This window comes from Hibiscus syriacus, unplaced genomic scaffold (assembly GCF_006381635.1).
Source record: "Hibiscus syriacus cultivar Baekdansim isolate YM2019G1 unplaced genomic scaffold, ASM638163v2 tig00111409_pilon, whole genome shotgun sequence".
Classification (NCBI taxonomy): Eukaryota; Viridiplantae; Streptophyta; class Magnoliopsida; order Malvales; family Malvaceae; genus Hibiscus; species Hibiscus syriacus.
The window spans coordinates 3,805,090-3,817,888 of record NW_024063086.1 but is presented as its reverse complement, the minus strand read 5'-3'; the positions used below and the strand labels follow the sequence as shown (position 1 = coordinate 3,817,888).

Below are 12,799 nucleotides of genomic sequence, written 5' to 3'. Positions count from 1 at the left end.
ATCAGTAGCAACCCCAGCAGCTGAAATAATATGTCCCAAGTATTCTACTTGGGTCTGGCCAAAGAAACACTTAGACATCTTTGCAAATAACTGATTACTTTGCAAAATATCCAAAACCAATTTTAAATGCAGAACATGATCTGTTATAGAGCTACTGTAAACTAATATATCATCAAAAACACCAAAACAAACTTCCTAAGGAAGAACTAAATAATTCATTCATCAAAGCCTGAAATGTTGCAGGAGCATTAGTAAACCAAAGGGCATTACCTTAATTCATAATGGCCCTGATGAGTTCTGAATGGTTATAAATGTCCCCTCCTTGATTCTGATCTGCCAGTAACGACCTTAGATCATCTTTGAAAAATAGACAGCCCCATGTAGCTCATCCAATAAATCTTCAACAACAGGAATAGGAAATTTATCCTTAATTGTCATACTGTTCAATGTCTATAATCAACACAGAACCTCCAGTACCATCCTTCTTTTTAATTAGAAGACATGGAGAAGCAAAAGGACTTTTGCTAGGTTGTATAATAGAAGAAGACAACATAGTAGCAATCTTTTTCCACTTCAGCTTTTTGGTTATGGGAATGTAAGGCCTTAAATTAACAGGCATAGAATCAGGCTTTAAGGTGATAGCAGATCATGGGTTCTTGTAGGTGGAAGACCCTTAGGCTCAACAAAATAGAACTGTACTTCTCCAATAATGGTTGAATAGCTGTAGGAATAGGCCTTGAACTTTCTGCCATAGTCAGTAAAACAGCATATCCAATAGAGCAGAATTTGAAAACTGTCATCTTCAATAGTGTAGCTCCTGAAATCTGTTGCAAAAAACTTGAGGGTTGTTGTCCATGTATGACAATCTGTTCATCTTGATGTACAAAAATGAGTGTCGTTTGTTAAAGTCCATCAAGATAGGGCTGAATAACTTCTCCAATCAACACCTAGGACCATATCACTTCCCCCCAATTGAAGAAGTCTAAAATCATAAATAAAAGAATGTCCCTGCTTTGCCATTCCACCCTGTTACACTGGCTGCACTGTAAAGCTGCTGTCCATTAGCCACTGTAATAGCTAAAGGATATGGTGTAGTCATCTGAATCCTGCATCAGCCCACTGAGGTGTTAAGAAAACTGTGGGTGCTACCATGTCAATTAATATGTTCAGTGGTCTGCCTAAAAATAGTGCCTTGAATTCTGAGTGTATTATGACCAATACACCCAGTGATAGCATTCATAGAAATTTTTAGGCTCTCCTCTTGTTGTAGCACTTCCTGATGATGATTGGTAAAGTTTCTGTGGATAGAACAGGTTCTTCTTCAATCATCATATTCAATTGTTTTGTCTTACATTGATGCCCTGGAGAGAACTTCTCTCCACACTTAAAACATAGATTGTTCTGTCTCCTGTAATCCAATAGGTTCTGTTTTGGAGGCATACTAGCTGAACTTTTCTGCTGTGGAAGTGGTAAATTAGGTTTAGCAATAGGTACTGGGTTTGGGGTAGGTGGGTTTTTAAAAATTGCTCTCCCTCTTTTATTCTCATATTCCACAGAAAGCTATACAATTTGGCTTGTCTGCAAGCTTCAGAAAGTGTTTTGGTTCCAAAGCCTTAACTTTGTGCTTAATATCTTCTCTTAGCCCACTAATAAAAAGAGAGACAAAAAACTCCTCACCCAGAGTAGGATTCTGTAACAGCATATGAGGCTGTAATTCCTCAAACTTGTCCTGGTACTCCTCCACTGATCCCTTCTGCACTAACTTTGATAATTCCTCAAACTATGTCAGCAAAGGACCTATCACAGAATCTATGACAAAGATCTGCCTCAAATTCATGCCATGTCACATGATGCTTCTGCATAATATACCATCGAACATATTTCTGCCTTCCCCATTAAAACATTGTAGCCACCTCCACCTTTTGTTCCTCTGCAATATTACATAAAGAAAAATACTTGAGGCATTTGTATCCATCCTCTAGGATTATTTCCTTCAAAAAAAGGCAGCTCGATTGGGTCTATGCCACATTAACCCTGTAGTATTAGAAGAACCTCCATGCCTCTTCTATCCATTTCCAAACTAATATATTTCTGACTGCACTGTTTCTCCTGCGTTTATATCATTCTTAAAACTAGGTAAATCCCCTGGTTTGGATCTTAGAATTCCAGGTTCATCCGGTTTATAAGTAAACCTAGTCTTATCATTAAGCACTGTGACTTTTACAGTTTGTTTTCCCTCTGTTTTAGAAGCATTAGGGAACTGTACCTGCTCATTATCAGACTGGTTCTGCTCTCCATTTCTACCAGTTAAAATCTTTAATAATTCTTCCACATACCCTTGATTAGTGGCCATCCTGGATTCCAATGCAGAAAGTCGATTTCTTGATTCTCCCACCATTTAGGAATTTTTGTGTCATCCTGAGATTGCTTGACCAAATTTGATAACTCCTCCAATTGTTTCTGTAATGCTGAAATTTCTGGTGTTTCAGTCATACTTTGATTTTTCTTTGGCATTCCAATCACGATTTGCCTGGAAAATTTTGGCTCTGAGATACCAATTTGTGATGAATGCAAGGAAGGAATTCGAAAAACAAGAAGGAAGATTGCAGAAGAAAAGCAGAAAGATTTAAGAATTCAGAAATTCATTCATTAATTCAAGCATACTCCCCCCTTTCAGGTACATTATTTTTATACAATAGTACTATGGAATCTAATAAGCCAGCTGGCACTAATTCTAATTGATTTTTGTTACTGCATCTTAACATTGGGCTGATCAAATGGGCTACACCGTTGCTGGGTCTTCAAAGGCTGATGGTTACTGAACCTTGTGCTCCTCACGTGCAATTTACTACTTCAGGTAATAATCCCCAATCCTTCAGCAATCCCTAACCCTTGTTTTGCATTTCCCCCAATTCCTTCTTCACCTCCTCGATCGCTTTCTCTTCCTTCCCCTCGTCCTTCTCCCCGACTATGACAAGACCATATATCACCTAAATCAATGCTGTAGGAACTCATTATCATTTCCTAAGAAACTAAGACAGAATCTTATACCACCAATCTTTAATTATATTGAAAATTTGAGACTTGAACAAAAAAATGACATGTGAAAAATATTTGAAGTTTGACTACTTGAGAGTTGGTAATAGAAATTTAGCCTGAAATTGAAAACAAGTGCTTTACAAATCAAAACCTGCCAGTTTGAACAATAACTGTTAGGTTTTGGCTCAAAGGATAATTAGTAATCCCAAACCAGTAAAGAGTGACAACAAAACCAGATAAAAACTAGTTTCAATTACATAAGATAAACGGGTGAAATAGCTTATAATGTTTTAGCCAGTTCCAGTTCCAGTTCCAAGAGGCTAAAAGAGTATCAATGTCGAAACCTGACTTTTGCCAGCCACACTAAAAACTTTCACTTTTATCTTCTAAAAATTCTTTAACTTCCATATTCCTAATGTTCTAAATCCTCAATATAGCATCAACGTTGTAAAAGATATTAAACTTCCTCCCCCAGAAAGAAAAGGGAAAATAAACATTCACATCAAAAGGGATACAAGATATTACCTCAGAAAATCGGCACCCTACTTCTCGTTCAATAACCCTAACAGCCCTACTCTGCTCTTGAGTGCGGATAAGAATTCCACTTCCTTTCCTACCAGTAAGACCAGTTCGGCCCGTTCGATGGAGAAAAGTTTCAGATGTGTTTGGAATCTCATAATGTATTACCTATGTAAGAAAACAAATGATCACATAAGGTTTAGAAGTAGAGTGAGGAGAACATATTAGTGGCTTTGAAAAGAGCTCAGACAATCACTAAATGAATTACTGAGTATCAAGGATCAAATTCATAAGCTTGTGAGAAAATGCAGCCTTAGATGCTAAACTGAAGATTGAAGGAGGAACAATAGTAATACTTCACTGCAGTTTTTGAATCCACGATATCAACTCATGCAGAAACCTTATTCAAAATGATGTGTGCATATACAAACACTTGCACATAAAATGATAGATTCCAAAATTTAATAATACCGAGAAAATTCATCATTAGTAATAACCAGTTCTGCAAAAAAATACAGTGCGGTTTTATTTCTTTCACAAATTCCTTTATTTCAACAAACATAAATTTTAAGAAGATTCCTGCATCATTTGTATTGTTTTAACAATTAAAAAACTATGGCCCACTACTCCAAAATGGCCTGAATAATAGGTGACGAAGCAATTCAAACAGAAAAGGCAGAATATTGAAGCCAACAACATTAAACCATAAGATAAAATTTTGCAACAGTGGATAGGAAATTCACACGTCACAGATCATAACAGATTCTTCTAGGATGTCAAATTGAACAGACAAAGCCATAAGTATATTTTCCTTGAATTAGTACCATGACTAGAAAACATCAAACAAGACATGTATAACATCACAAGATTAAAATATTAAATTAAAATTTATGATCAACTAAGAAAACATATTTTCTAACAAAACCAGCTAAAAATGCATAGAAGCAGTGGAGAGTAATATGTAAAGCTAACCAGGTCAACACTAGGTATATCAAGGCCACGAGCAGCAACATCAGTAGCAACTAAAATATTAAAATGCCAATTTCGGAATCCTGAGAGAGTTGCTTCCCTCTGAGTTTGAGAGATATCGCCATGCAGAGCCTCACATCTAAAGTTTCTAGACATGGCACGTGCCAGCCGATCAGCATCACGCTTTGTTTGAGTGAAAACAATACAGTTTCCTCCTTTCGCATGCTCCTAAAAGGAATTGATGATGAAAGCAGTGACAATTGAGGGGGAAAACAATAACACATTTGAAATGGGTACAAAACTGAAATTAAAATGAAAAGAAAAACAAACAGTAAAAAAGCCAAGCAGGAAAACAAACTGACCCAAGAACATGACCCTTACTATAATTAGAGGACCAAGAATTGATGCTTTCCCATGCGTATCTGCTGCAATCGAATACAAAGATATTCCTTCTGCTAACTTTTGATCATTTTCTCCAACCTGCAGGTGCACATAAGCCACAAGAAATAAGTGGTGCTAGGTGTATGTGTCTTGCCCTCTTTCAGAGCTTATCTTCATTATTCTAAAAGAGAAAATAAAACAGAATTTATCCTTAATTAGATGAATGTTTTAAATAACCAAAATATAAGCACTGGATATGGATTACAATGACAAAAGTTCCATACGTATACAGCACATGATCAATGCAGCACCAACTCAATAGGAAAAGAGTTGCGAAAAACAAATATAGGGATGAACCAATAACTAGAAGTAAGAAATCATATCCATAATCATAGCAGAATGGTGCAAGAGGATATACAAACTAACCAGATCAATAGTTAATGGGTTTTTTAAGTGCTTTTGGGTAAGGCTTCTAATCCAATTAGGCAATGTTGCCGAAACATCATGCTTCGACGATTTGCAGGCAGCCTCTCCAGTATGGTTTCAACATCATCAGCAAATCCAACTTGAAGCATCTGATCAGCTTCATCAAGAACAAGGAATTGAAACTCTGTTGAGTTTAGAGCACCTCTCTTAAGCAGATCAGTAATGCAGCCAGGTGTACCAACAGCTATATCAACACTATAGTCAAGTTGTCTCGTTTGTTTGGAAATGGGTGTACCCCCATAAACAAAAATTTTATCCAAGTTGGGGGCAGACTCATGAAATTCCTTCTCAACTTGTTTAGCAAGTTCCCTTGTTGGTGCCAAAACCAAGCACAAGGGATTTCTACCACGTCTGCATATTTAACACAAAACAACACACCCAATTAAAATGATAATAAAAATTGCCCATAACCAACCACCATTTTTGTTTTTTACAGAACAAAAAGAATCAAATATAAACCAATAAGGTCTCTTTGGTTGTTGACTTGCTATATTAACCTTTGCTTCCTCAATAGTTGCTAAAAGCAAACATTAAAAAGCAACACTGTTGTAGTATCACTGTCATATTATCACCATTTGGTTAAAAATGAGCAAATAGCTGAAGCATAGAACAAATAGAAAATAGTTTAATCATTCATAATAAAAGCAAAATTATGCATTTCAATGTGCAACTTTTTTCGTTTTCATTTCAGAATTAAAAAAAAACAAACCCTTTCATTTCGTAATTTAAAGAAGAAAACACATGTAGAATAACTTAACAATAAGATAATGGGGGAAAATCAACAAACCCATGTTGAGCATTGTATCGAATGATTTTATCCATGATAGGAATCCCAAAGGCAAGTGTTTTGCCTTTCTACATTACTGTCTTAGCCCTTCCAATCATATCCCTTCCCTGCATTGCTGGTTCCAACACCGCTCTCTACAATGAAAATAAAGAGAGAAATTACTTTTTAAAAAAAATCATTAAAAGGTAAGAGCCTAAATCAAAGTCTATATATAACATATAAATGCATATGTAATTTTACCTGGACTGGAAATAATTTGGTGATACCATTTTTCTTCAGAGAAGAAACAATTTCGGGAGCAATCCCCAGACTAGAGATCTCAAGCCCATCACTTCCCTTCTCTTCAACATAATCCTCGACGGCAGACTCCGCCTGCAAGCTCGTGGATGCCCTGAAATTCAACGGCCCAGATTTGGTGTGGAACCCCTTCGTTGCAGACCCCGAAAAACCTGAGAAGGGTTTGAATATGTTAATAAAACGAGTTTCAGCATCTATAGCTGTTGTTGCAGTTGAGTGGAAGTGTTGAAGCAGAGCTTGGGCGGAAGTTGCGCGTTTTAAGACGGTGTTCATCATATTTTCGTTTATGAGAGAATCTGTTGCTTCTAACAGTATAGAAGAGGGCTTTGACGAAAAGGGTAAGGGAAAAGGGGTTATGTTAGGGTTTTTAGAGTTGCACAGAAACGAGGGGGGGGGGGGGGTTGCTACTTTGTAATAATATACCTACACACATGTCCTCCAATTATACTATATTTATTTTGTTAAATTTCTTTGATTTTTAAAAATTATAAAATAGTTTTTGATTATAGTATAATATTTATTGAGTCTCTTGATTAAATTTTTTTTCGTTAAAAATTTTATGGTTTTATAAGTTAGACGTAAATTTGTTTGAGACATGATAAAATTTGATATCATAATCGATTAAGTTATTTTTTGTAGATTGATTCTCCATTGACATTATGTCATCAAAGTACTGCTTAAAACATTATGTCGTCAAAGTATTACTTAAAACATTATGTCGTCGAGTCAACGCTTAAAAGTATCAACGATGACAATAGCCATCATTAAAAATATGATTTTATTATATCTTAGTCAGTAAGTTAACTTTCAGCTCATACTAACGTTAATTTTTTAATAGAAAAAAACGAGTTTTGAACATATGAATAATCGGATAATCATTTTGTCACTTTTAATAGTCGAGGGATTCAACAAAATATTGTTCTATAGTCAAGAGACTATTTTATAACTTTTAATAGTCAAATGACTTAATAAAATAGTACTATATGATTGAGGACCATTTTGTATACTTTACCCTTTTTTTGAAAATGACATTATTTATTTGATGGAAATTATTTAATGAACCACAAATATCTTTCTTTACCCTTTTCTTGCTTTCAAAATAAAGGATAAATATCTCACGGAATGTCTAAGGTACGACAGTTTTAATATACGGTTAAAGAAATATGTTACTGAAAATGTTAACATTTTTTAACATTTTCTGTATAATACTATCTAAACATTATTTTTTCTACCGGAAACTCATATCTCATGACTATTGTAAAATTTGAGTTAAAAAGCCTTCCAATATTCGAAAACATTATTATGTACATTCTAATTGGGTTTTCTTAATAATTTTTATCGTTATTATATTAATATAATAGTTAACTTTATAGTAGTTAATATGTCAACGATATCATATGAGAATTTTTTTAAAAAATTTTAAAATTTTAGAGGTTTATTATGGTAAATTTTTTGAGATAATGCATGGAAAAAAATTCTTGAGATAATACGGGCCAGAAATTATTTGCTCGAATGGGGTATTTACTATAGTAGATGTGGGAGTTGCATGGTGGTCCACGCGACCAACCCATTGACACAACGACGGCAATACATCTTCAACAAAAAAGGGAGGAGTCGTCGGATGGTACATGTGACCAACCCATTGATGCATGGAAAAGGATGCGTCTTCGTGTAGCCATTGAAGGACGCAAGGTGGTCCATGCGACCACCATCTCGGCTGAAGGACGCACAGTGGTCCATGCGATCACCACCTTACTGAAGGCCATACATCTTCCAACCTCTCCAACAACCACCGACCCTATTGATTCTGTAACAGCTTTAAACCATACCTTGCATGCAGCATATACATTGTAATGAAAAGAAGTCAGTTTTAACCCATACCTTCTCCAATCATAACATAAAAAAATAATAAAAATTCAACTATATAGACGTATATATGAAGGAGTTTGAGAATAGTGTTTATAAAACAAAAAAAAAAGCATAAGACTGATAAACGGGGAGCATTTGCAAAATTGAAATAGAGAGCATATTTGATGCTTATTTTTATTTCGTTATTCAGAGTTGAATAAATTTATTTTAATTTTTTATATCTAATATCATATTATTTAAATAAATATCATTTATTTAATATGATAATTTTTGTAGACAAAAGAGTGATCGAAAGATTTTTTTTTCAAACTAAGTTATTGGAAGAAACAATCAAGTGTGAATTAATTTTTTGAAGTATTTTACGATTTATTGTTATGTTAATATAATAATATATTATTTTACGATTTATTGTTATCATATTATAATTATAGTATGCACCTGTAATTTTTATTCTAAATAAAAAAAATTGTAGATAAAATAAGCAACAACTTTTTCACAATTGTCCACTATAATGGATAAATTATGGAAAATGAGGTCGGAGTTATTTTTTAGTCTGAAAGACCAATAAATATGATGTTAAAAAATGACATCACAATCGTAAAAATGAAGTAGAGGATGGAAAGAAAAATTCGAGATGCAGTTGATGGTTTGAAGTATAGGTTTATGGTATGTCCCAATCTAGTTAGATATGTTGCAGTACCACTTGAAGAAGATGATGTTATTGGAACCATGATTGGGTTACATAAGTCAACAAATATTACAGTTATTGAGTGATTTGTTTATGTGCGTAAGATATCTAATGTTCCTGGGTCATCAAGAAATTTGGCTGGAAATTCATCTTAAATGGCTTTCAAAAGTGAGTTTGAGGATCCGACATATAGGTCGATAAACAGTTTTATGGTGCTATTGGAAAGTGGAAATGAAGTCGGTAGGACATCCACAGCATCAGAGAATGGGACGAGAAACAGACATAATTCGAAGTTGACTATTGATATTAATGCTGAAAATCGATGGGGAGAAATCCATGATGATTCCAGCGAAGATGAAGTAATTGAAGAACCCATTTTGGCTGATGAAGATAATTTTTATGGTGGTGGTACACCTGACTTGGCCACTGATGAAGTTCTGACACCGTATGAACCTACCCCTTACATGTACTGGATAGATTATGATGCGATAAGGGCACTAGAATTCCCATACATGCCAAATTTACCTCTATACCACATGGCTGAATCATTCGAAAATTATGGTGAATTTTCAATAGGGATGCAATTTAGATGAAAAATGAAGCTACGCTAGCGATTAAAGAGTATGTTGAACTATATTTCGATATAACAATTTAAGGCAAAATGGTTTTTGGACTTGAATTGAATTTACAAAATATTTTTGGACTTAATTGAATTTATTCAAAGTTTTTAAAAGGTTTCAAAAATAATTCAAAATCAATTAAAATTCAGATTTGAGCCAAAAATATTTTAAGGGGTTTCAAGATTGCCCAGGGGGTATAGATTCCCCCCAGGGGGTACAGTTACCCCGGGTACAGATACCCCCTGCAGGTTTTTGCCTCCGAGAAAAATAGAATGTCCAGGGGGTACCGATTCCCCCCAGGGGGTACCGATTCCCCCCTGTTCAACAGTCCAACGGTCATAATATTTGAATATTATGAAAGGGTATCGATTCCCTATGAAGGGGTACCGATTCCCTCTATTCTGGGCAACCTTTTTGAGTATAAAAATCATCCCCAAACGGCTCCAAAACATCCCCAACGGCTATATACGACTTCAAACTCATTCCAAGCTATAAATACAAGCTGAGGACACTTGAAGAAGCAAGAGAACAATTATCCAAGCAATCAAACACAAGAGAAGAGTTTTTAATCTTATTTCATCTTTCTCTTGTAAATATTTTGTTCTTGTGAGCTCAATCTTGTAAACACCTACCTTAGAGAGGTTTTCTTGTTTACACTTATTATCCTTTTATAAAGGGGAAAGGTTCTAGCTTAGCCCGTGTAAAAGCTAGGGAAAGGTTATAGTTTAGCCCGGAAAAACTAGGGAGTTGTAAGGTTATCTCTTTGTCCTCAAAAGAAAGAACAAATTAGAGAATTTGTTGGAAAATCCTTGGTGAGGAGCTAAGGTAGTGGATGTAGACTTTGGTTGATAAAGTCGAACCACTCTAAATCGCTGTGCAATTTTCTATCTTTCAAGCTCCTTACTCCCTAAACACAAAACCATTCCGACCCCTTTTTGCAAACCGTTTCGGTTGTCTATTCGAGCTTCCAAAAATCCCAACAATTGGTATCAGAGCCTAACTCGTTAAGAAGGTTTAACCACCTTGAGACGATCCTCGAAGAAGCTCTACCAATTCCCGACACAACCGAGAAGATGGCTTCTACCTCCGGCTCGTTCCATATGGAAGACTCCCTACCGACCGATAAATCTCCATACTTCAATGGAGTCAACTATCATCATTGGAAGAAATTAATGAAAGTATTCATCCAATCCAATGATCTTGATGCATGGGAGATAATCGAGAACGGCTACTCTTCTCCAAAGAAGAAGGAGAAGAAGATGAGTGACAAAGAACGGACTCAACTTAATGCCAAGGCCATGCACATGTTGTTTTGTGCATTTGGTCCTGAAATCTATGAAGGAGTTTCTTCATGTTCAAGTGCCAAGGAGCTTTGGAATAAGCTCAAGGAAATCCATGGAAACAAGAAAGAAGAACCAACAAAGGTGGTGTCTATAATGGCTTATGAAGAGCCCGAGGTATCTTCTAACTCAAATGAATTTAATTCATATACATTTGATGAGTTACAAGATGCTTTTAATAGGTTATATTCGGAGTTTGAGACCATGAACTCCAAATATAAGAAAATGATTTCAAAATTTAAATTGAAAACGATTTTCTTTTGAAAACAAAAATAGATTTTGAAAGCCAAAATGAAATGTTGAAAAAGGATTTAGAGCTTTCAAAAATAAAAATTGATAGTTTTGAAAAATAAAATTTTGATTTAAAAGTTAAGCTTGAATGCTTAACAAAAGAAAAAGAAATCATTTTAAATAATTCATTTAGTTCAATAATGACAATATGCTCACATTGTCATTATCATGGTCATTTGGAACATACTTGTCCTTTGAAGAAAGGAAAACGTTTTAAAATTAGGCAAGTATGGGTTCCGAAAGGAACAAGGGGCATTGAAACTAACGTTCAAGGATCCAAAGCAATTTGGATACCAAAATCTACTTAAATGTCTCTTGTAGGTGTGTGGGAGCAATGATGATGAGAGTGATGATATTCAAGATGCTCTAGCCACACATGAAAAAGGAATGGGTAACCTCTAAGCTTAATGCTTTTAATTTAGGTTATTTGGTTGCTCATTTGATTTTAAGCATGCATGAGTTTTGGTTTTAAATGATTATGCATCATTGTTTTAATCTCATGTATGTTGAAAATATGATTATGATGAACATTTATTTTTGAGAATTTTTAGTTCATCATAATGAATTTTGGTCAAAATTGGTTTTAAATGCTAATGATATCTTTAACAATTGATATCAAATTTCAAAATACTTTGATTTTATAAATTTTAATTTTTGGCCTAAAATTGAATGTTTATGCATGTGGTCTAAATGAAAATGATATCTCTCTAGCAATTGATATCAAATTTTTAAAATTGCATAACATTTTTTGGAAAACTTTATGCAAATGCACTTAATTTTAGCAATTGGTATTAATATCAAATTTCAACAATTGATATTGCATAAAGTATTTTAGACTTGGATATATTGAATTTCATGTGCTACAAACATGTTTGTTATTCTTTTTAGAAATTCAATATTTTGTTTAAGTGTCAAGATCTTAAAAGCTTAATTTTGTTTGGAATACATTTATTGAGGGGGAGCTTTGATTTTTCAAATGATTTTTAAATGTAAAATTTACTACTTACTCTCCAAAGTTATTTTAAACTTCAAAGATCGAATTATTTTTGATATAACAAAAAGGGGGTGAAGTTTAGTTTGAAAAATTCAATTTCTTAATAAAAAAAATTCAATTTCTTAATGAAAAGGGGGAGCTTAACATTTTCATATGTTTTCCAACAACTAGTATCTTTTTCATTAAACATTTTATTAAGGGGGAGTTTTTGCCAAAAACAATTTTTCAAATGTTTTGTTATATCAAAAAGGGGGAGATTGTTGAACTATGTTTCGATATAACAATTTAAGGCAAAATGGTTTTTGGACTTGAATTGAATTTACAAAATGTTTTTGGACTTAATTGAATTTATTCAAAGTTTTTAAAAGGTTTCAAAAATAATTCAAAATCAATTAAAATTTGGATTTGAGCCAAAAATATTTTAAGGGGTTTCAAGATTGCCCAGGGGGTATAGATTCCCCCCAGGGGGTACAGATACCCCCCAGGGGGTACAGATACCCCCCTGCAGGTTTTTGCCTC

The 12,799-nt window shown here is 34.4% G+C and overlaps 1 pseudogene; it reads right to left on the bottom strand.

Moving 5' to 3' along the window:
- Nucleotides 1-2,885: 2,885 nt before the first annotated feature.
- LOC120162855 lies at nucleotides 2,886-6,850 on the bottom strand (annotated as a pseudogene).
- Nucleotides 6,851-12,799: the final 5,949 nt, after the last annotated feature.